The sequence below is a fragment of the Vicia villosa genome, linkage group LG5, assembly GCF_029867415.1.
Source record: "Vicia villosa cultivar HV-30 ecotype Madison, WI linkage group LG5, Vvil1.0, whole genome shotgun sequence".
In the NCBI taxonomy this organism is placed as follows: Eukaryota; Viridiplantae; Streptophyta; class Magnoliopsida; order Fabales; family Fabaceae; genus Vicia; species Vicia villosa.
Window position 1 is genome coordinate 79,832,288 of NC_081184.1, and position 22,676 is coordinate 79,854,963.

Consider the following 22,676-nt stretch of genomic DNA (forward strand, 5'->3'; position numbering starts at 1 on the left):
GAAATACAATTTTAGAATATTTAGAGAATGCACATCGAGGCCTACGCCACAATCGTTTCTCTAAATGAAATACAATTTTTGAATATTTAGGGAATGCACATCGAGGCCTACGCCACAATCGTTTCTCTAAATAACGGTTAAGAAATACACCGAGGCCTACGCCTCAATCATTTCTCTTCCGCTAAGTGGGAAAGAACATACATCGGGGCCTACGCCCCAATCATTTCTTTCACACTAAAAAAAGGCATTAGCATGATTCGCGTCGTCCTTTATTAATGTTTTAAAGTCGAAAAGAAAAAGGGGAGAAAACTAGCCTAAAATGGATAAATAGCCTAAGTGTTTAAAAGGGAAGAATAACCTAAAAGTCATGAAGATTATAGGTCCTAAATCTATGGGAACATACAAGTGAAGTTATAAGTAAAAATCACAAGTAAGCATGATATAAAATTAGTACAAAATTGACTAAGAGAATGACTTGGAAATATAGCACAAAACATGAAAACAAATGGTTCAAAATATTGTACAAAATGAATTAAAAGATACTATTTAGTTTTATGGTTTTTTTTATGAAGAAAATGAATTCTAATCTAAGTAAAAGAATTAGCCTAAACTAAAATTTTTGGTGATTATTTTTTATATGATAAAATAGTATTAAAGATCTAGAAAACCACAAGAGAAAATTAACAAAAAAACTTAGTAAAGAACTAAATCCTAATAATTCTAATGTGCATCCAGGGGGTGAAAACTAAAATATAGAGTTGTGAATAGCAAGTGCTGGGCCCAGAGTGTTGGCCCAGCAGATTTTTTTTGTTTGTTAGCCAGAGGGTACGGATTGGAAAGGGTGGTGCAACAAGCACATGGGCGCGAAGCCCGTTCAAGGCCCAGTAGGGCGCTTTTTGTTTGGAAGCTTTTTTCTTAACACAACCATGGGCCAAAGGGGGTGTTGATAGGGAACCGGCCCAAGACGAGTTTGATCCATGGCTTTGATTAATTCAAAATTATCTAATTAATGTCAATTAGGTTAATTAATGGGACATTAAACTTTATGTTATATTGCTATTATACAAATTAATCAGATTAATAACGTTAATTAATAAAAAAGAAAGAAAAGGGAATTAGGGTAAAATGTAATGTGACCCTTCGTCTTTCTCACACCCTCTCTCGTTCTCCTCTCTCCTTCTCTTCAAACACAACAGCGACGGCGCCGGAGGAAACCGTTCCTCCGGGCGATCACCTCCACCAGATAATCTCATCCCTTCTCTTATTCAGATCGAACCAAAAATCCAGAGAAAATCAAATACGAAACCTAGTATTTCAAACCGCGATTAAACGATATACAATAGGGATCAAGGCGCACAACCTTAGGGGAAACATTCATGGAGTCTTACTCTACACAACAGTGACAAGAACAAGCTAGGAAGAGAGAGATGAAGACTGAGGACTCAGGGGACTTACCTGCGGTGCTGAAAGAAGCGAAGATCGAGAAGTCCGGAGATGAGGCTCTAGCTACGAACACGCAAAATAAACGTGATTGAGAGGAGATGTTGAACCAGGTAACTTCGAATCCTTGTTTGTATTTGATTCTCTGCTTCTTCTTCTTGTTGTGCACCTTCTTCTTTCTTCGTATTTCTTCTTCTGATTTCTTGTCAATTGGACTTCGTATTCCTCTTGATTCTTAAATTCTCCGCTCTGAGTTGTTGTATTGCTTGTTTGCTTTGAATTTGCAGAAGAAGATATATTGATGAAGGATGAAGGTTGGAGTTGTTGATTCAGTAAGGTGAAATCGTGATGATGACTCCGTGATTGTCTTTGCAGGTCTGAGGAGATGATGAAGATGAAGATTCTATGAAGGTTGCAGGTTTGAGAATTATTGAAGATGATTGTGCAGTGATGATGAAGTGGAGGGGTTTTGAGGATGATGAATGAAGTGAAAGAATGGATCGAGGAATGGTTGTGAAGATGATGAATTGGAGTCTGAAAGATGATGGGTGAATGTGAAGAAGATCTTCAATGTGAAGGGAAAGATCTGTTTTATAGCATATGAAGATGAATAGAGGTTCAGGTTTTCAGGTGAGTTTGTTACCGATTTTTTTTCTCTGAAGTTTCTGTTATATCAGTCTGTTATAGCTATTAGTGTAACTATTCTGTTGTAGGCTTGTTAGTTATAAAATGGTTAAGGGTTGGAGAAATTCTGTTAGAAATGTCGGTTATGAACTATGCTAGGTTGTTAGGAATCAGTTAGAAACAGTTAGTATTTCTGTTGGGATTTAGTTAAATCAGTTAGAAGTGAGACAGTCAGGAAATGGTAACAAGGGGTTGGTTATTAATTCTGTTAGTGGTAGTTAAAATTCTGTTTGGACAGTTAGGGAGGGTTAGTTGCTAGGAAAAGTTGATGAGATTATGTTATGGATATTAGGCGACAGTTAGTGAAACTGGCTAAATGTTTTAAGAGGTTAGAAAATGATTAGAGATGCAAATTAGTCTCTATTTGTTGAAATGTAATTCTGCAGCCCTGTTTATGTGGATTGATGGTGTGTTGATATTCTAAATGTATGGTCAGAACTGAATGTTTGGCATCATGTTGCAAGGACTGTTTTTTTATGGCGAATGGTTATGGACATGTGTATGTGTGGCTGATTTGTTTATTAGTGATGCAGGTTTAATTTGAAACATAAAAAAGTATGGCTAGCACCCTAATGAGGATGAAACAAAATGGGCTTGAAGGATTTGATTGAAGCTTGAACGTGAAATAGTGCATTTGAGGAAGACCTTGAAATCTTTTTAAGTGTAGCTTTTTTTTTGTAATTTGAATGTAATGATCTCAGCTTGAATTTGTAAATAAAGTAAGCTCTTTTGTAATGAACTCGAAACTTGGGATGATTGTGAGCGATGTTGACTTTCATGAACTTGTAGCAAACTTTAGAAGAAGCTGTAATGAATCCTGATAACCATTTGAATGGGTTTATCTTAAATATTGAATGTATTCGGAGCTTGGACTTTGAATGAAATATTTTCAAATTGTTGCTTGGATCCAAGTGACAAGTTCACTCAAATTAATCTTCTTTTCCCGTTGAATCTTTTACATTAACGTTCATTTGATTAATGTCCTGCATATAATTCCATGACCATGGTGTAACCCCTCTAAGTCTTTATTAAATCAGCTCAATTCCGATAATGATTTAATACCATAACGTCTTGCTTCTCAAACTTAATCAATTGGAGAGCTTCCTTGAACCAATGACGAATACAGCCCTAACTTTGTAAGATGAAACCAAATGAATTCCTTTCCTTTATTTACCACTGCCTTATGACTCAAGCAACAAAACCAACTCTTTTGATTAATCCTCAAAGTATGTATATGAACCCTATCATTTCAAGATCCTTGATCCCAATTCCAAGATCACTGTTTGATGAATGTATGATGTGTTAATGGCCCAATGGAGATGCAAATGAATGAGGTATGTAAGCCAATTAAGAATAATTAGATGGGCAAATTTTGGGGTGCAACAGCTGCCCCTATTTAATCGTCTTAAACCTGAAGGAGAGATTGGCGCTAGCCTTTCGATCATTCAAGGTGGAAGAAGATTAAATACCAAGTGAACCTGAAAATTTGCCTTATGAGAGATAGCATCCACTGAGGAAGACATGGTGTCAACTCTATTGAGGAAGATCATATCAACCCTAGGTTGAACAAATTAACTCTGGGTTAGAAAGGAAATAGACTTCAACTCTGGGTTGAAAAAGGAAAAGTGGGTCAACTCTGGGTTGAAGAATAAGGGGACGTCAACTCGGGGTTGAATAAGAGGTCAGCATCAACTCTGGATTGAGAAAGAAAAGGGAAATCAGTATTAGTGGGACAAGATATAGGCATCAACTCTGGGTTGAGAAAGAAGGAAAGAAAATCAACTCTGGGTTGAAAACAAGAGATAGACATCAACTCTGGGTTGAGAGAAAGAAGGATGAAAAATTAGAAATAACCGTCAACTCTGGGTTGAGTGGGAAAGACAAGAGATAACTGTCAACTCGGGGTTGAATAAAAGATAACTGTCAACTCTGGGTTGAATAAAAGATAACCGTCAACTCTGGGTTGAGAGGGAAAGGAGGAAAGATAACCGTCAACTTTGGGTTGAGTGGGAAAGAAAGACAAGGATCAACTCTGGGTTGAATAAAAGATAATCGTCAACTCTGGGTTGAGTGGGAAAAGGATAAAAGATAGTCGTCAACTCTGGGTTGAGTGGGAAATAAGAAAAGATAACCGTCAACTCTGGGTTGAGTGGGAAAGAAAGACAAGGATCAACTCTGGGTTGAATAAAAGATAACCGTCAACTCTGGGTTGAGTGGGAAAGAAAGACAAGGATCAACTCTGGGTTGAATAAAAGATAACCGTCAACTCTGGGTTGAGTGGGAAAAGGATAAAAGATAACCGTCAACTCTGGGTTGAACACCAAAATATCAACTCTGGGTTGAAAAAGGGATAACCGTCAACTCTGGGTTGAGTGGGAAAAGGAAAAGATGACCGTCAACTCTGGGTTGAGTGGGAAAAGGAAAAGATGACCGTCAACTCTGGGTTGAGAAAAGATAACCGTCAACTCTGGGTTGAGTGGGAATAGAGAAACAAATAGAAATATCCGTCAACTTTGGGTGAGAGGGAAAGAATCAACTCTGGGTTGAAAAAGGATAACCGTCAACTCTGGGTTGAGTGGGAAGAGATAATTAACTCGGGGTTAAAAGATGAAAGGAAAGTCAACTCTAGGTTGAACACAAAAACATCAACTCTGGGTTGGAGAAAGATGAACATGATTGACTTTGAAAGATGACACCACAATGGTAACTCTGAGTGAACCAGTGGAATATAAATTGAATGCTTTGTAGGGACCTCATCTGATGAGTAACTTGGCTTATGCTTCATATGCAATGTATGATTTATTTGTGCACTTCTGGAGATGCAATGCTATGGATTCTATATGCCGTGTACTGATTGATTAGGGTTTCTGCTTTGTATGGAATAGATTAGGTGGAGTTCTGAAACTCTGTTTGCGATTCCAGGTGAGGGTGGATGCCCCTGCTTTATTGATGATTGGATCATGCGGGAGAAATGATAATGAAAATGCAATGATATGCATGATATATGTATGATTATGAATGGAATGATTGCTTCCGGGATACCAGGAGTGGATGGAGTATGCCTTTGTGGAAGATTATTGCTTGAAGGATATAACTTGTGGAAGTGAGGTGTTTAGCTTGACTCCTCGACACTTGTCTCGATATCTGACACTTGATTGAAGATGAAGAGATGGATTGTTACTAGCTTGCCCCAGCTTGTAAAATCTCTTGGGATAGAACTTTGATATGCTTGAATCATGGGGATGTGCAATGGTCTGCCCCAGTGTAGATCATGGGATGATTGAATGCCCCAGATTGAAAGGAACTCTTCCACTTAATGGATTCTTTGGATATTTGCTCAGCGGATTGCCAACCTTTGCCTTTGTAAGATTACTCGATGGAGTTTCAATGTTGAACTTTCCTTGGTATCAAGTACTTGTTTCATATTAGAGACAATTCTGTTTTGAAAGAGATAATGAGAATGCAATGCACATGTTAATCTCAAAAGAAAAGTTTTATTTGTCAAAATGTTGTATTGATACTAACACAATTGACATAGCAACATTAGGAGTCAGTTTGACATGATTTTACAGTTTGTATGCTTTCGGAACGAACCCTGCTTCAATTAGGACTTTTGAGGGTTGTAACGTGGCCGGGTTCACGGTTTAAGAAACAAAGGATAAAGGCTCAAGTTCTACTTAACCCACCCCTTCTTCGTGATGTTCTCCAGTCCTACGTTCAGTTAGTTCGACACGAGTATTCACCTTTCAGGAAGGATTGTGATGGATGAGGATCCTTTGTAGCTTTGATGGAGGTGGCAGTCACCCTTTGGTTCTTTTGTTGATGGTCACAACAACTTGTCCCTTGGAGGATTTTTGTTTTGCTTTTTGCTTTTGCTTTCCCTAACTTTTGCCTGGACAAAAAGTTTCTTCTGATTTTGGTTTTCGTTGTCCAGCGGGATATGCCCTAATTTTTGCCTAAGTCATCTGCTTTAAAGCTTTTCCTTCTTCTTTTTTTTTGACTTAGCGGGCTATTGTTTCTTTTTGACTCATAACTTTTTCATTCTTTTGCCTCGTTCGGGAACAAGTTGTATGACTTTTGTGCTTGACTTGTTGAAAAGGTTGTGACTGCCTTTTTTCTTAGAGAACGGGAGACATCCATTGTGGATGGTGCTCTTCCTTTTTTGTTGTGAGATCTGAGATATGATTGATCCTCTGATGGAATACCTGAAAGTTGAGCGCTCGGTCGCACTAACTGAAGACTACCCTGCCCCTGGTTAAGATTGAGGGTTTTGTATTTTTTGAAAAGAAACTACTACTCCTTAGGCTCAAAGGGGTTTACGAAGGTTTCTCTACCTTATAACTCCGGTGTTTAGGAATTGAAACAATGCCTGTACATCGTCAGCAGGATCTTTGTTCCAAAAGCATACAGTTAGTAGTTCATGTGTTTTTGATTTTTCATCATTCTCCTTTTTTAGTTGCTTAAGACAAATGAGTTGAATATCAATGAACATAATGACAAAGATGAAATGATTTGAGAAAAACATGTATATTGCATTATTTTTATTTATTCAAACAGAATGAATTTCTTACAATGAGAAGTACTTGATAACAACAAAAGTAATACAATTGAAAATACTGAAGAAATCTATACAATGGCAAGCTCGGCCTTATTCTAATGCAAATGAAATGTTCTTTGACAAACATAAAGTCTTCAGGCCCCACTGATGGAAGGTGCCCCCTTTAGGGGGCATGGAGTTTTCTGATGGTAGCTTGATCTTATTTGTAATTCCCCATGATTCTTCTTCTGTGAGCTCTTGTCAGATATTGGTGTGGAGGAATCGTCTTGACTGATCTGATGGAGAGGAAGTGTGGTAAGAGTCTTGGTAACCGTGGATGCACATGCATGAATGCAAAAATGTTAATGAAGATGCAAATGCAACATAAATCAGGATCAAGGATCAAAGCTTCTCAGATAACAGCTTCTCATGGTCATAAGATATGGTCGAATCCTCCAGATTCAGAGGTTCGACATTGTTTCTGGATAAATAGCTTGTGCATAAGTCAAGGGTGGTCGAATCCTCCAGATTCAGAGGTTCGACGTTGATTCTGATAGATAACCTTGCATAAGTCACATAAGGTCGAACCCTCCAAATTCAGAGGTTCGACGTTGATTATGATAGATAGTCTGAACGGGCATAGGGTGGGATGGAGGCTTGTTTTCCTGCAAAACAAAATTTCCCAACCCCTCTCACAGGTAGGATCTAGTATATGGCATGTCAAGAAGCCAACAGAGGATTGAAAGTAGGCGCTATCATACGATATTGCCTCGTTCAACCAAGCTCTGTCCGTGGATACATGATCGGATCAATCAGACATATGTCTTCTGTTCGTCATGGCCACTCTATTCCTAATTCCTAAGGTATCACTCTGGCCTGGGTATTGGGCCTTTTACCTCATAGAAATCCCACCCAACCTGCAAACAGAGAAAATATGCGGCCCCCACGGGGACCCATAATATAGTCCAGAATGCGAGAAAATAAACATGATATGCGAGCAATAAATAGTCATGATATGCAAGGCATAAAGAAGTAAAGCAATAAAGCAGTAAAGCAATAAAGCAATAAATCAATAAATGAACACCCATAGAAAAGAAAGCAAACACAAGCTAGGATCGACTAAGCTAGGACCCCAGCAGAGTCGCCAGCTGTCGCACGCTCGCGAAAATGAACAGAGTCGCCACCAATATATTTATCCCATAAGCGGGAAAGGAATACCAGAAAACCTAGAATAAGGATAAGAGAAGGTCTTGCGACCAGAGATAGGGTACGGGAGTCGGTTACGCGAGGGGAAGGTACTAGCACCCCTCGCGCCCATCGTACTCGATGGTATCCACCTATGTTTGTTGCTATCTAAAGGGTGTATAAATCTAAAGCTTAATTACTAAGGGAATGCATGCCAAAGAAAGAAAAAGAAACACAGGGAAAATAAGGTTTATAAATAGTTGTGCTCGCTTAGGCCCCGCGACCTAATGCCTACGTATCCTTTTCAGGAATCAGAGCGCCGTAGTTCGGCTCTTCAGTTTTTGTTTGTTTTTGTGTTTTTTAGTTGAACAGTTACATTCGCACTCCGCTGCTCGACCTCTGGAGTTTTAAGCTGGGAATAGAGCGGAAATAACGTGTCCGATTAGGAGAAAGAATGCCCTGAAGGCAAGAGAAAGAATGCCTCGGAGGCAAGAGAGAGAAGAGAGAAAATTGGTTTGTGTCTTTTAGGTGTAATTCCATGATGGACAAAACCCACTACAAGGCTTCGCATCACTTCCTTACTTTGTTTAGGTCTGAGCCTTTATTAGATATTTTGAAGTGTTTTTGGTTAGGTGTCTTTTAAGGGAAATTAATTTGTGACTTGAATCATGCCATAAAAAAAGATTTTTTGAATATTTAGAGAATGCACATCGAGGCCTACGCCACAATCGTTTCTCTAAATGAAATACAGTTTTTGAATAATTAGAGAATGCACATCGAGGCCTACGCCACAATCGTTTCTCTAAATGAAATACAATTTTAGAATATTTAGAGAATGCACATCGAGGCCTACGCCACAATCGTTTCTCTAAATGAAATACAATTTTTGAATATTTAGAGAATGCACATCGAGGCCTACGCCACAATCGTTTCTCTAAATAACGGTTAAGAAATACACCGAGGCCTACGCCTCAATCATTTCTCTTCCGCTAAGTGGGAAAGAACATACATCGGGGCCTACGCCCCAATCATTTCTTTCACACTAAAAAAAGGCATTAGCATGATTCGCGTCGTCCTTTATTAATGTTTTAAAGTCGAAAAGAAAAAGGGGAGAAAACTAGCCTAAAATGGATAAATAGCCTAAGTGTTTAAAAGGGAAGACTAACCTAAAAGTCATGAAGATTATAGGTCCTAAATCTATGGGAACATACAAGTGAAGTTATAAGTAAAAATCACAAGTAAGCATGATATAAAATTAGTACAAAATTGACTAAGAGAATGACTTGGAAATATAGTACAAAACATGAAAACAAATGGTTCAAAATATTGTGCAAAATGAATTAAAAGATACTATTTAGTTTTATGGTTTTTTTTATGAAGAAAATGAATTCTAATCTAAGCAAAAGAATTAGCCTAAACTAAAATTTTTGGTGATTATTTTTTATATGATAAAATAGTATTAAAGATCTAGAAAACCACAAGAGAAAATTAACAAAAAAACTTAGTAAAGAACTAAATCCTAATAATTCTAATGTGCATCCAGGGGGTGAAAACTAAAATATAGAGTTGTGAATAGCAAGTGCTGGGCCCAGGGTGTTGGCCCAGCAGATTTTTTTTGTTTGTTAGCCAGAGGGTACGGATTGGAAAGGGTGGTGCAACAAGCACATGGGCGCGAAGCCCGTTCAAGGCCCAGTAGGGCGCTTTTTGTTTGGAAGCTTTTTTCTTAACACAACCATGGGCCAAAGGGGGTGTTGATAGGGAACCGGCCCAAGACGAGTTTGATCCATGGCTTTGATTAATTCAAAATTATCTAATTAATGTCAATTAGGTTAATTAATGGGACATTAAACTTTATGTTATATTGCTATTATACAAATTAATCAGATTAATAACGTTAATTAATAAAAAAGAAAGAAAAGGGAATTAGGGTAAAATGTAATGTGACCCTTCGTCTTTCTCACACCCTCTCTCGTTCTCCTCTCTCCTTCTCTTCAAACACAACAGCGACGGCGCCGGAGGAAACCGTTCCTCCGGGCGATCACCTCCACCAGATAATCTCATCCCTTCTCTTATTCAGATCGAACCAAAAATCCAGAGAAAATCAAATACGAAACCTAGTATTTCAAACCGCGATTAAACGATATACAATAGGGATCAAGGCGCACAACCTTAGGGGAAACATTCATGGAGTCTTACTCTACACAACAGTGACAAGAACAAGCTAGGAAGAGAGAGATGAAGACTGAGGACTCAGGGGACTTACCTGCGGTGCTGAAAGAAGCGAAGATCGAGAAGTCCGGAGATGAGGCTCTAGCTACGAACACGCAAAATAAACGTGATTGAGAGGAGATGTTGAACCAGGTAACTTCGAATCCTTGCTTGTATTTGATTCTCTGCTTCTTCTTCTTGTTGTGCACCTTCTTCTTTCTTCGTATTTCTTCTTCTGATTTCTTGTCAATTGGACTTCGTATTCCTCTTGATTCTTAAATTCTCCGCTCTGAGTTGTTGTATTGCTTGTTTGCTTTGAATTTGCAGAAGAAGATATATTGATGAAGGATGAAGGTTGGAGTTGTTGATTCAGTAAGGTGAAATCGTGATGATGACTCCGTGATTGTCTTTGCAGGTCTGAGGAGATGATGAAGATGAAGATTCTATGAAGGTTGCAGGTTTGAGAATTATTGAAGATGATTGTGCAGTGATGATGAAGTGGAGGGGTTTTGAGGATGATGAATGAAGGGAAAGAATGGATCGAGGAATGGTTGTGAAGATGATGAATTGGAGTCTGAAAGATGATGGGTGAATGTGAAGAAGATCTTCAATGTGAAGGGAAAGATCTGTTTTATAGCATATGAAGATGAATAGAGGTTCAGGTTTTCAGGTGAGTTTGTTACCGATTTTTTTTCTCTGAAGTTTCTGTTATATCAGTCTGTTATAGCTATTAGTGTAACTATTCTGTTGTAGGCTTGTTAGTTATAAAATGGTTAAGGGTTGGAGAAATTCTGTTAGAAATGTCGGTTATGAACTATGCTAGGTTGTTAGGAATCGTTTAGAAACAGTTAGTATTTTTGTTGGGATTTAGTTAAATCAGTTAGAAGTGAGACAGTCAGGAAATGGTAACAAGGGGTTGGTTATTAATTCTGTTAGTGGTAGTTAAAATTCTGTTTGGACAGTTAGGGAGGGTTAGTTGCTAGGAAAAGTTGATGAGATTATGTTATGGATATTAGGCGACAGTTAGTGAAACTTGCTAAATGTTTTAAGAGGTTAGAAAATGATTAGAGATGCAAATTAGTCTCTATTTGTTGAAATGTAATTCTGCAGCCCTGTTTATGTGGATTGATGGTGTGTTGATATTCTAAATGTATGGTCAGAACTGAATGTTTGGCATCATGTTGCAAGGACTGTTTTTTTATGGCGAATGGTTATGGACATGTGTATGTGTGGCTGATTTGTTTATTAGTGATGCAGGTTTAATTTGAAACATAAAAAAGTATGGCTAGCACCCTAATGAGGATGAAACAAAATGGGCTTGAAGGATTTGATTGAAGCTTGAACGTGAAATAGTGCATTTGAGGAAGACCTTGAAATCTTTTTAAGTGTAGCTTTTTTTTTGTAATTTGAATGTAATGATCTCAGCTTGAATTTGTAAATAAAGTAAGCTCTTTTGTAATGAACTCGAAACTTGGGATGATTGTGAGCGATGTTGACTTTCATGAACTTGTAGCAAACTTTAGAAGAAGCTGTAATGAATCCTGATAACCATTTGAATGGGTTTATCTTAAATATTGAATGTATTCGGAGCTTGGACTTTGAATGAAATATTTTCAAATTGTTGCTTGGATCCAAGTGACAAGTTCACTCAAATTAATCTTCTTTTCCCGTTGAATCTTTTACATTAACATTCATTTGATTAATGTCCTGCATATAATTCCATGACCATGGTGTAACCCCTCTAAGTCTTTATTAAATCAGCTCAATTCCGATAATGATTTAATACCATAACGTCTTGCTTCTCAAACTTAATCAATTGGAGAGCTTCCTTGAACCAATGACGAATACAGCCCTAACTTTGTAAGATGAAACCAAATGAATTCCTTTCCTTTCTTTACCACTGCCTTATGACTCAAGCAACAAAACCAACTCTTTTGATTAATCCTCAAAGTATGTATATGAACCCTATCATTTCAAGATCCTTGATCCCAATTCCAAGATCACTGTTTGATGAATGTATGATGTGTTAATGGCCCAATGGAGATGCAAATGAATGAGGTATGTAAGCCAATTAAGAATAATTAGATGGGCAAATTTTGGGGTGCAACAACGTGAAGCAACGGATAGAAGAATTGTAGAATTGGAGCAAAGTATGGACTCTATCCCACTTTTAATTGGAGCAAAGTCTGTCTATCCCTTTTGATTCCTTCATTTTTAATTGTTGAGCATGTGGGTAGGCAGTCAACAACCTCAGAAGGGGTTTTGGAAGAGGCATCGATCATAGGACCAATGATAGAATTCTTTTCTTTCCATCTTTGCCAATTTCTATTATGATTGTCTTTGTGATGAGGGGAGTGTCTTGGAAAGCCATAAAATCTGAAGCAAAAGGGTTTGATATGACCACACTTTCCATAGAAATGACACTTCCACTATCTGGATTTAATTCTAGTTTGACCTTTTTGTGGCTGGGCAGGATGTTGGAACATTTGGTCTGACATTGTTGATTAATTCTTCTTTTTAATAAAGGTATCTTTTGTCACACATGTTCTCCTTTTATTATTGAAGGACTGGTAGTTAAAACTTATACCAATGAATTTTCTACCTCTTTTTTCAGTTTGAGAAACTTTATCTAACATTCCAGATTTACTAGCTATGCTTTCAAGTTTGGAAGATAGAAGATTTACCATATCTTAAATCTCAATATTTGTGGCTTGGAGTTTTTCTTTTTCCTCTTGAAGTTGAGTCAAGTCCTTCTCTTATGTTTCACTTATCTTGCAAACTTGTTCAGTTTTATCACAAAGATCTTTGTAGGAGATAGCTAACTCTTAATAAGATAGGTCTTTATTATAAGAGTCTTAATCAGATTCATACCTCCTTGTTAGGGCTATGGCCTTTATTGCAACTTCTCTATTATTTTTTAGAGGATTATATGTTGTGAAAACTCTTCCTTGATCAGTATTGTCCCTTATGATGTTTTAGACATTTCGTCTATTCTTTAATTTATTTAATAGATGATTGAGCTCATTCCCTAAAAGTACAATAGCTATTTGACAATCCTTCATCAGTGTTCATGTCATATTGACTTTTTTCATTTTTAGTTTCGGAAGTTCTAAAGCTATTCTCTTTCTCCTTTTCAGTTCTGTCACTTATTATCATTTCAAAGGTGTGAAGTGACCCAATAATTTCATCAACTCTTATGTTGTTAATGTCTTGAGCTTCTTCAATGGAAGTTACCTTCATGTCAAACCTCTTAGGTAAATACCTGAGAATTTTTCTGACAACTTTTGCTTCAGACATATTTTCTCCCAAGGCACTAGATATATTTGCAATTTCAAGAATATTCATATGAAAGTCCTGAATGCTTTGATCATCATTCATCTTTAGGTTCTCAAATTTGGAGGTTAAAAGTTGAAGTTTAGACATCTTAACTTTTGATGTACCTTCATTAGTAGTTCTTAGGATTTCCCAAGCATCTTTAGCTATGGTACATGTATTAATTAATTTGAAAACATTCTTGTATACTCCATTGAATAGAGTATTCATAGCTTTGGAATTTCCAAGAGCTAGTCTATCATCCTCATCAGACAAATCTTCCTCTGATTTTATTGACACAATCCCATCTCTGTCCTTTATAATGGGATGATCCCATCCTTTCAGAATAGCCTTCGAGACTTTTCTATCCATGGATTTTAGAAAGGCAACCATTTTGACTTTCCACCACTCATAATTAGAACCATCCAACAAAGGTGGTCAGTTGTTGTATACTCCTTCTTTATCAATAGTACCAGAAAATATTCTACCTAGAGCTCATCCAATAAACAGAACAAGGTGCCTGCTCTGATGCCAATTGAAATTATAGCACTTACGCAACAGATGTCAAGATAGATGTTCTAACAACACATAATGTTCAGACAAATGTTATAAAATCTGCTGACTTATAACAAACTTATCAAAACTGAAAACTAAATGCAGAATGATAAATAACACAAGGAATTGTTAACCCAGTTCAGTGCAATAACACCTATTGTGAGGGCTACCAAGCCATGAAGGAAATCCACTATTAGCAGTACTAGTTCAAAGCCTAAACAGTCTCAGATTACAACTTATCTCCTAATCACTACCTAGTGCAACTTAAACCTAGAAATCAACATATAGATATGAGAAATCGACATCCAACTTTTAACTACCGTACTGATGAACAACAGTCACACACCCCGTACCAAGGGAACCTAATAGAAAGATTACACTTTCCAATACAAAATACTTAGTCAAGAACCTAAACTAAGAACAATACTTGATCTTATTTAAAAGCTTTGATCAAGGTATATAAAAGTGCAGTACATAAACTTAAATATCACACATAATTATTCACCCAGTTTGGTATCAACAATACCTACTCTGGGGGGCTATCAAGCAGGGATAAGTCCACTATGATAGTATCAATTTGAAGTAATATGCGAAAAACCTTCGGTTCACACGTAAACAACCTCCGGTTTACAGCTTTCTCGCCTAATCACTACATGTGCTATACTTCTATCTAAGACTAACCTAGGTATGAGGCCCACCTCAACCCCCCTCAATCACAATCGTGATAATCAATTACAAAATGTTAGAAGACACGCTTCCAAAACACAGTCACTCAATGTGTAAAAGCTTATGAATGAACAGAAAACTTACAAATCAATGAAAACACCAAACTCTTATATCAAGATAATATTAGAGAGGCTCACAACAGACAAGACTGCACAAACCCTAACAAAAACTACAATGTAAGTTCCACTTAAATACTAGGTTGGATGCTTGCTATTTAAAACAATCTTCTGGACTAGACTTGGGCTTCAAATCGCAGCAGGGCATTCAAGAAAATACTCCACAATCTTCTCCATGAAGATAAGGCTTCATTCATTAGTTTACTAAATATTCTCCATATTTAGAAACCAATCAAATATCTTGAAAACAGAGGCAATCTCTTATCCCTAAATCAAGCGCCACATAGGATTACATAATATTCCAAAATATTCTCCACCTATACATAAAACCGACTTCAATAGATCTAGATGTAACCTAACAGACAAGATGTCAAATGGACCCTGCACAGGACATCATTCTCGACATATCTTCTTTTGTTGAAGTGAATAAAACATCTTGTTCAACTTGTTCCCATGAGTTAGTTTTACCAAACTTAATTCCAGTCATAACACAGAGAATTAACAATCTCCCCCTTTGGCTTATTTTGGCTAAAACAACTTAACAACTTAATGTTTGAAAATAAATCAAAAACAACAATAATTCTTAGCCCTGTAGAGAATACGCATCAGAAATTCTACAATCAGAGATGCAGCAGAAAAATGAACATGCAAGACATGTTAGTAGTCAGTTGAATCTGCACACATTAGTTGAGATAGGCAATTCCCAACCAATCAGTATGATATTAAGACATTTTGTTTGACATCTCTACACACATGCCAATCCAGGTTCTCTTCACACCTATTAAGGAGAACCATAACACTCCCCCTCAATAGCAACAACTCATCAGCAACACACTAGAGAAAAAAATAAATTTCTCTCTCCCCCTCCTTCAGTGGTTAGTGGTTAGTGGTTAGTGTAAAATCATACAATATTACTCCCCCTTTTTAGCCATAATAGGACAAAAAGGTAAGTAAGTAACCAACAAAGAGAAACCACACACAAAAATTAGCATATAATTAATAATGCTAAACAAATCTTGTGCCAACACTAGCAAGTTACACTGAAATTCCTAGATCAAACAGATACCCTTGATGGTAACAAGATATCGGAATCCTCACTGAAGTTGCACACTAGTCTCATTGGGAGAGAGACAGTGTTTTGATCTTTGTTCTTTCTCTTCAGTTCTTGACTGCAGCCCAGTCGATAATTGCTATAATTCTTCACACACACAGACGCCCAATTTGCTTCTTAGTTTTCAAACTGAATTGCATCCAAAGCCTTTGTAAAATTATCAGCAAGTTGATTTTCTGTTTTCGCATGCTCGAGTGTTATGATTTTTTCTTCAACAAGGTCCCTAATGAAATGATGCCTGATGTCAATATGCTTAGTCCTAATGTGTTGAATAGGATTTTTGGAAATAGTTTTAGCACTCAAATTATCATAAAATAATGTCATAACATCTTGTGTGACATTGTATTCATACAGTATTTGCTTCATCCATAAAAGTTGAGAACACCTGTTACCTGCTATTATATACTCAACTTCAGTTGTTCAAGGCGATATGATAACACGATTTTATATCGTATATTTAGCTTCAAATCCGTAGATATTTATAGCATTTTTCGTTTATTATATTGTTTTATTATGATATTATGCGAGTATTTGCTTTGTTTCAGGTTTTACACTCTTATTGAGACTATTTGTGAAAAGGAGAAGAAATGGAGCTAAAATGACCACTATTTGTGCCTAAAAGATGAAAAAGGGGTGTTGAAGTGAAAAAGAGGTGCAAAAGGAGACCCAAAGGCCCAAAGAGACATACTAGCCCACAAAGGAGCTGGAAAGACCTAAAGAGCACGTGGAGACGCCTGTCTCCAACGTCTCTCTCTGCCACGTCACGATGAGGAGACGCCCGTCTCCAGCTCTCCCTATATTTTCTCCACTTGAGACGCACGTCTCAAGTCATGTGGTGAGTCTCCCTAAAGAAGTGGAGACGTGCGTCTCCGAGTTCTCAGCCCAGAATTCCTGCATTCACGGATTCCAACTGCAAAGCCTCGCCTATATATAGAGGCAGATACTTCACTTCAACGGGTCCGATTTCCTGCTAACGAAGTGCTGCCGAAATTGTTCCGCGCTTGCTATTTTCTTCCTGCTTTCAATTAAACAGTCATATTTTCTCATAACAATATCTACACCGGAAATTGTTGTGAACCTTTTATAAATCTAGTCTTAGGTTAGATTTATCGTTTTTATTTCCTCCTTTTGAATTTCTGTCCGTTTAATTCCGAAGAACGATCCTGCCAACCTGTGGTGGAAGTTCGATACTTCAAGATTCAATTGCAATTTATTTTATTCAGGTTTATTCATTTTCCGCTTTATTTTATTATCGTTATTGCATGATATATTATATGCCATTTAACATGCCTTTCATTATAAACCAAATTAATTTATGCATGCTTAACCGTATTAATATGTCTGGCTAATTAACTAAGATATCGGTATGTAAAGTAAGTTAACTGTGGGATCCGAAATAAATTGGCTTAATTATGTTTTATTAAATATCACTTGTTTTTGGTTTGTATGTCTAATTTAATTAGTAAGTCTTAAAACCAATAGAGCGAAAGTTTGAGGGTTTAAGACGGTCAAAGGTTAAAATCAATAGAGCGAAAGTTTGAGATCTTTAACTAGATAGTAGACATAGGACATTAGTTTTAAGGATGGCGAAAGCGTATTAAAACTCATTAGAACTTATTTATTTTCAAAAAAATGTTTTTACACCCGAGCGGGATGGCAAAAGCGTACGTTAGGGATATTAGCATGTTCCGAGTCAACAGAGCGAAAGTTTGAGATTAGGAGATTTAAATAGATAACAACTTCATAAAACGAGCATTTTATTAGTTACGTTGTTTCCAAAAAGCCTTTCTAAAATCTAATGGGATGGCGAAAGCGTACATTACGAGTTAGGATAGTAGTCTAAATCAACAGAGCGAAAGTTTGAGAGGAGGACTTTTAATCAATTGAATTAATAAAGATTTTTAATCGGATTATGCATTAGCCAATGGACCCTCGGATCGCCAAAAGTTAAACGAAATACATACTGATATCCGTCTATTATTATATTTCTTAATATTCACAATCACTCTCTGTCGCGGGCGAAAAATCGTTTTGTGTTCCTCTTTTTTGTGGATGAGACACCTGATGCCTTCTTTGGGCTCGAGTGCTCAAAAAAAATGATTTTTCTTTTGTACCGACCAAACTTTTTATTATTTCCAAAGGAGGAAAAGGAAAAAAGCTGCAATAACCTAAAAGTGGGGGGAGAGATCTTTGGGTAAGAGGGTTGGTTATACGAAGGGAAGGTATTAGCACCCAACGTATCTATAGTACTCTATAGGTTTCTTTGTTATGTTTTATTCCATTCTTGTTGTGGTGGAGGTTCTTGTGAAATAGGTGGGACCTAAGGTGTTTGTTTGATTATGCTCGCAAAGATCATCGCGATCCTCTGCATACATATCCCCTAGAGGGAATCAGAGCATCTGTAGCTCGGGGTCTACGGGTGCTAAGGTTTGAATGGTTTTTTTTGTTTTGTTTTGCTCGCCAAGGATCGACCTTGTGCCTACGTATTCTCAAAGGGATGTTGAGAAAGTCAGAGCAATCGTAGTTCCCACTTATGCTAGTGGAAGCAAAGAAAAATAGACAAATGTCGTCTAAATGCTAGATGTATCTAATCTATATCATCACATACATCTGTTTGATTTTATTTAAAAATCTTTTCATTATAAGCCCGGGGCCATGCCACTTAGGGTGCTTAGAATGATAAAGATGTTTTTGTTTAACCAGCCTTGTGGCAAAAACTTTCAATGAAGTCAGCCTTGTGACAAAAAGTTTTAATTAATCAGCCAGCCTCGTGGCAAAAGTTTCAATGAAGTCAGCCTTGTGACAAAAACTTTGATTAATCATCCAGTACGGTGGTAAAACAGTTTGATTGATTAGCCAGCCTTGTGGCAAAAAGAAATTTGATTGATTAGCCAGCCTTGTGGCAAAAAAGTTTGATTGATTGATTGTTTGTGATGATATATAAGAGATACTCCTAGTATAAAGATGAAAAATGTCTAATCTCCTAGGGTATTTGATTTGGATATTGGGGATGCTTATAAGAAGCCCGTGGGTCCTTGTACGAAGCCCAAGAGGAGGCTATCCGAGGGTCCTTGCATTGTAAGCCCAAGAGGAGGCTATGGGAGGGTCACTCGTTTGTACAAAGCCCAAGGGGAGGTATGGTATAGTTGGTTTGAGCTCTTAGAGCGATTTCACCGGGAAACCATACTCTATGTCCTAACCTAAACTAGTGGAGATTCTTTGCACAAAGCCCAATAGGAGGCTATGGGGAACCTAGTGTTGTACTAAGTTGAACAAGCATATATCACAATCACAAGTATGAACAAGTACAAACAAATATGCACAAGTACATGAACAATTATATGAACAATTATACATATATGATAGAGTGTGTGTATATAATGGAGTTTATGAAGGAAATATACCTGTAGGCATGATCCATTTGTATACACAGGGCTCGGGACTCACACTCGGGGAGAGGTCCATTTGAGTTTATTCAAAACTATGTAAACAGGTATTTACAAAGGGGCTCGGGACTTATACCTACATGGAGGCCCATGGTATATTTTTGGGAAGATTTAAAGAAACCTTCATTTTTGGTTTGTTATTCAAAGTTAAAAAACACATTGATTGAGATATGTACAAAAGGCGTACAATGAAATACCTAATTTCATGTACTAGAGTGGGTATGTACAAAAGGGGCTTGGGACTTATACCTACGTGGAGGCCCGTGTTTTATTTACAAAACATGGTTGACTGTTTATTTACAGACGCGTTGTTTGAAAAAACGGTTTGAAGATTTGTTTTGAAAGAGTTTTCTGTACAAAGAAAAACTGTATAAAGAAAAGGAAAGGGACTTATACTCTCTAATATTCGAGAGGCCCATGTTTTATTTTCATAAAACATGGTGGATGGTTTAAAAAAGAGTTGAAAGATTTGTTTGTTAAAAAAAAAAACTGTTTGGAAGTTTATTTGGAAAAAAGTTTTCTGTTAAAACAAAAACTGTACAAAGAAAGACGAAAGGGACTTATACTCTCTAATATTCGAGAGGCCCCACTTCGTTTTGAAAATCATTTGATCAATTAAAAAAGATTTAATCAATAGTTTCCTTTGAAAATCAAAAAGAAATGGTTTACCGTTTTTGAGAAGAAATGCGATTGCTTGTTTTAAAACGATTTGAATTTTGAAAGAAGTCAATTTAATCAAGATAAACAAAAGCTTATCCTCAATTAACACTTAAATGATTAGGGTTTGCTTCAAAAAATATTTACAAGTGATTAAGTTTGAGAAATCAAGTGAAAAACAATATTTAAAAGTATTAAAAAACACTTAAAAATGTATCATTTTAAACCTAATTAAAAACACATTAAATAAATCCTTTTTTGTGATTTTTTTTAATATTATCAAAATAGGTATATTAAATAAGAAGTGTGTAAAAAATGAATGAAAAATGAATTGATTTGGTTAGTTAAATAATTAGATGAAGTTTGTAAAAAAATTGAAAGAAAAATAGTGCTAAAAAAGAAGGTTTGGTCCCTTGGAGTGTTGAACTCGTGACCTTGAGGTTACCATTCAAAAACTTAGCCAACTGGACCACGCGCGTGGTCTGTTAATACTTGCAACGAATTAAAATATATTTTGAATCAATTTCCAAATTTCAGTTTCAAAAATATGGCGCCAAGAACACAAACCCAATTCAAATTTGAAAATTCTGAAAACTGGATTGTTTTGATCAAGTGAATAGCCTATCTTGCTCGATTTTGGACGAGGAACATGATGGTACCATTTAATTCCATTTATTTTCACTCTAAGATCATTAATTTTCTGATGAACACGAAGAACCCTAATTCCCTAATTCAATCTGAAGTCGTGTTTGTGCAAGATAATTGGCAATTGATTGAGGGTTAATGATCTATGCATGTGCAGAAACAAGATAGTATGGCAGTTTTTCATTTATGATGCATGTATGATAGAGTTTGAAGTTCAAGAGAGCTTACCTTAAAAATGTCAAAACTGGAAATCGAATTCTGCAAATGAGGGATTCCAGATGTTGTTTCTTGATCTGAACACCTTCAGTGGACCTTATGGAACATGTTTGAAGTCTTGGAATGAACTGAGAACCTCTTGATCAGTTTGTGGCACCCGATCTGCAGAGCTATGGTGTGAGAATCGAATCTGATGATTTTGATGTTACAGATCATATGTGAGTGCTTGGATAGTTCATATGTGATGTATATGAGGTGTTGGAAGTGTTAGTTTGGACAGAAATGTTCTTGAATGGATTTTGGCATGATAAGGCTTAGGTTATGCAATTATGGAAGTGAGGTAGTGATTCTGAGATTTGAGGTGTTTTTGGGTGCATGAGTGATTCAAACACATCCCATATGATGTTTATAGTTTGCTAGAATCATCACTTTGGCCATAGCTTCAAGGATTTGGAGGTTGGGATTTCTACCTCACTTTGAAACATGAAACTTGCAATTCAAGAAAGAAAGAGAAAACCTATGCTTTGTGAGGTTTTGGTGTGATTTTGAATGAGGTAATGACCTCTATTTATAGGGCAAGGATTCTGAATGCAAAGCTCTTGCAAGTTGATCAAGAAGTGATGATTTGGCTTAAGAGATAAAATGGAATCTTTTACATTAAATGCAAATGGTTAAAAGTGACTTAACCATGGTTATTTTGCCAAGCTTCTTATCTCTTCCATTCTGATCTTCAAATCAGAAAATATCTTCAATCATTGCATCTATGCATCATTATTTGGATCATTTGGCAATTTGGTTCATAACTTTGGCAAAATGACTTGAAATTTCAAGTGAAAAGTTCACTAATGGCAAAATTCAAAACCATAGCTACACTCCATATTTTTTCATGCTCTTGGACATTTTGGAAAGCTCATGTTACATACTTCAAAACCCTAGTTGGAAGTTTCTTCAAGACCTTTAAGGAAATGGGTGAAAAAGATCCATGAACTTTGAAGAAAATGAGATTTCAAGTGAAGTTTTCAAAAAGTACCAACTTTGAAGCTCCATATCTCTTAAATGGTTGATCTTATGGAAAAAATTTATATGTGTCAAAGTTGTTTATTGGATCAAAATCTACAACTTTCATGTTGGAAGTTTTTTTCAGTTTGTAGGTGAAATTTTGAGAAATTCCCTTCCAAAGTTTGGAAAAAACCATGAAAAACACTTAGAAAAATTTTCTAAGTATGAAAGTCAAACTTTGACTTTTTGATTCTTGATTGATTTTCTTGATTTTTCTTGATCAAATGACTTCTCATATCATATATTGATGATTTAAAACTTCAAAAGTCATGGTTGACCAAAATTCCCAAAAAGTCAATGGTGATCTTGTACAGTTGACTTTTTCAGACGAATCGCGTTTCTGGAGATTTCAAATGAAACAGGCTATCCTCACCAAATGAATGGTATGAATGGATCATATTGAAGCATTAGAGGATATTGAGCCATGGTTTGAGTTGTGGCACCATGTCCTGATTAAAAAGTCAGTTGTTCAGTGAATTAGGTCAAAAAACCCTAATTGTCGACCTGATGAAATTGATGACTGTAGGTCTTGAATTGAGATGCAATTTCCATGGGATATTGTCATAGGGATTATTTGAGGATGATTGAAACCTTTGATTGACTTCCTGGGGGTTTTTATGGTTTCCCAAATGTGATCCCTGATTTCAGTCCCTGATAGTTCAAAACCCTGATCTGAGGATTTGTCTGATCAATCTTTGTGTAGGAGATGTTATGAGCCAATGGATTAGGTCAAAATGATGCACTTGAGGTCTTGAGGTCATGTCCCAAGCCATTAGGTC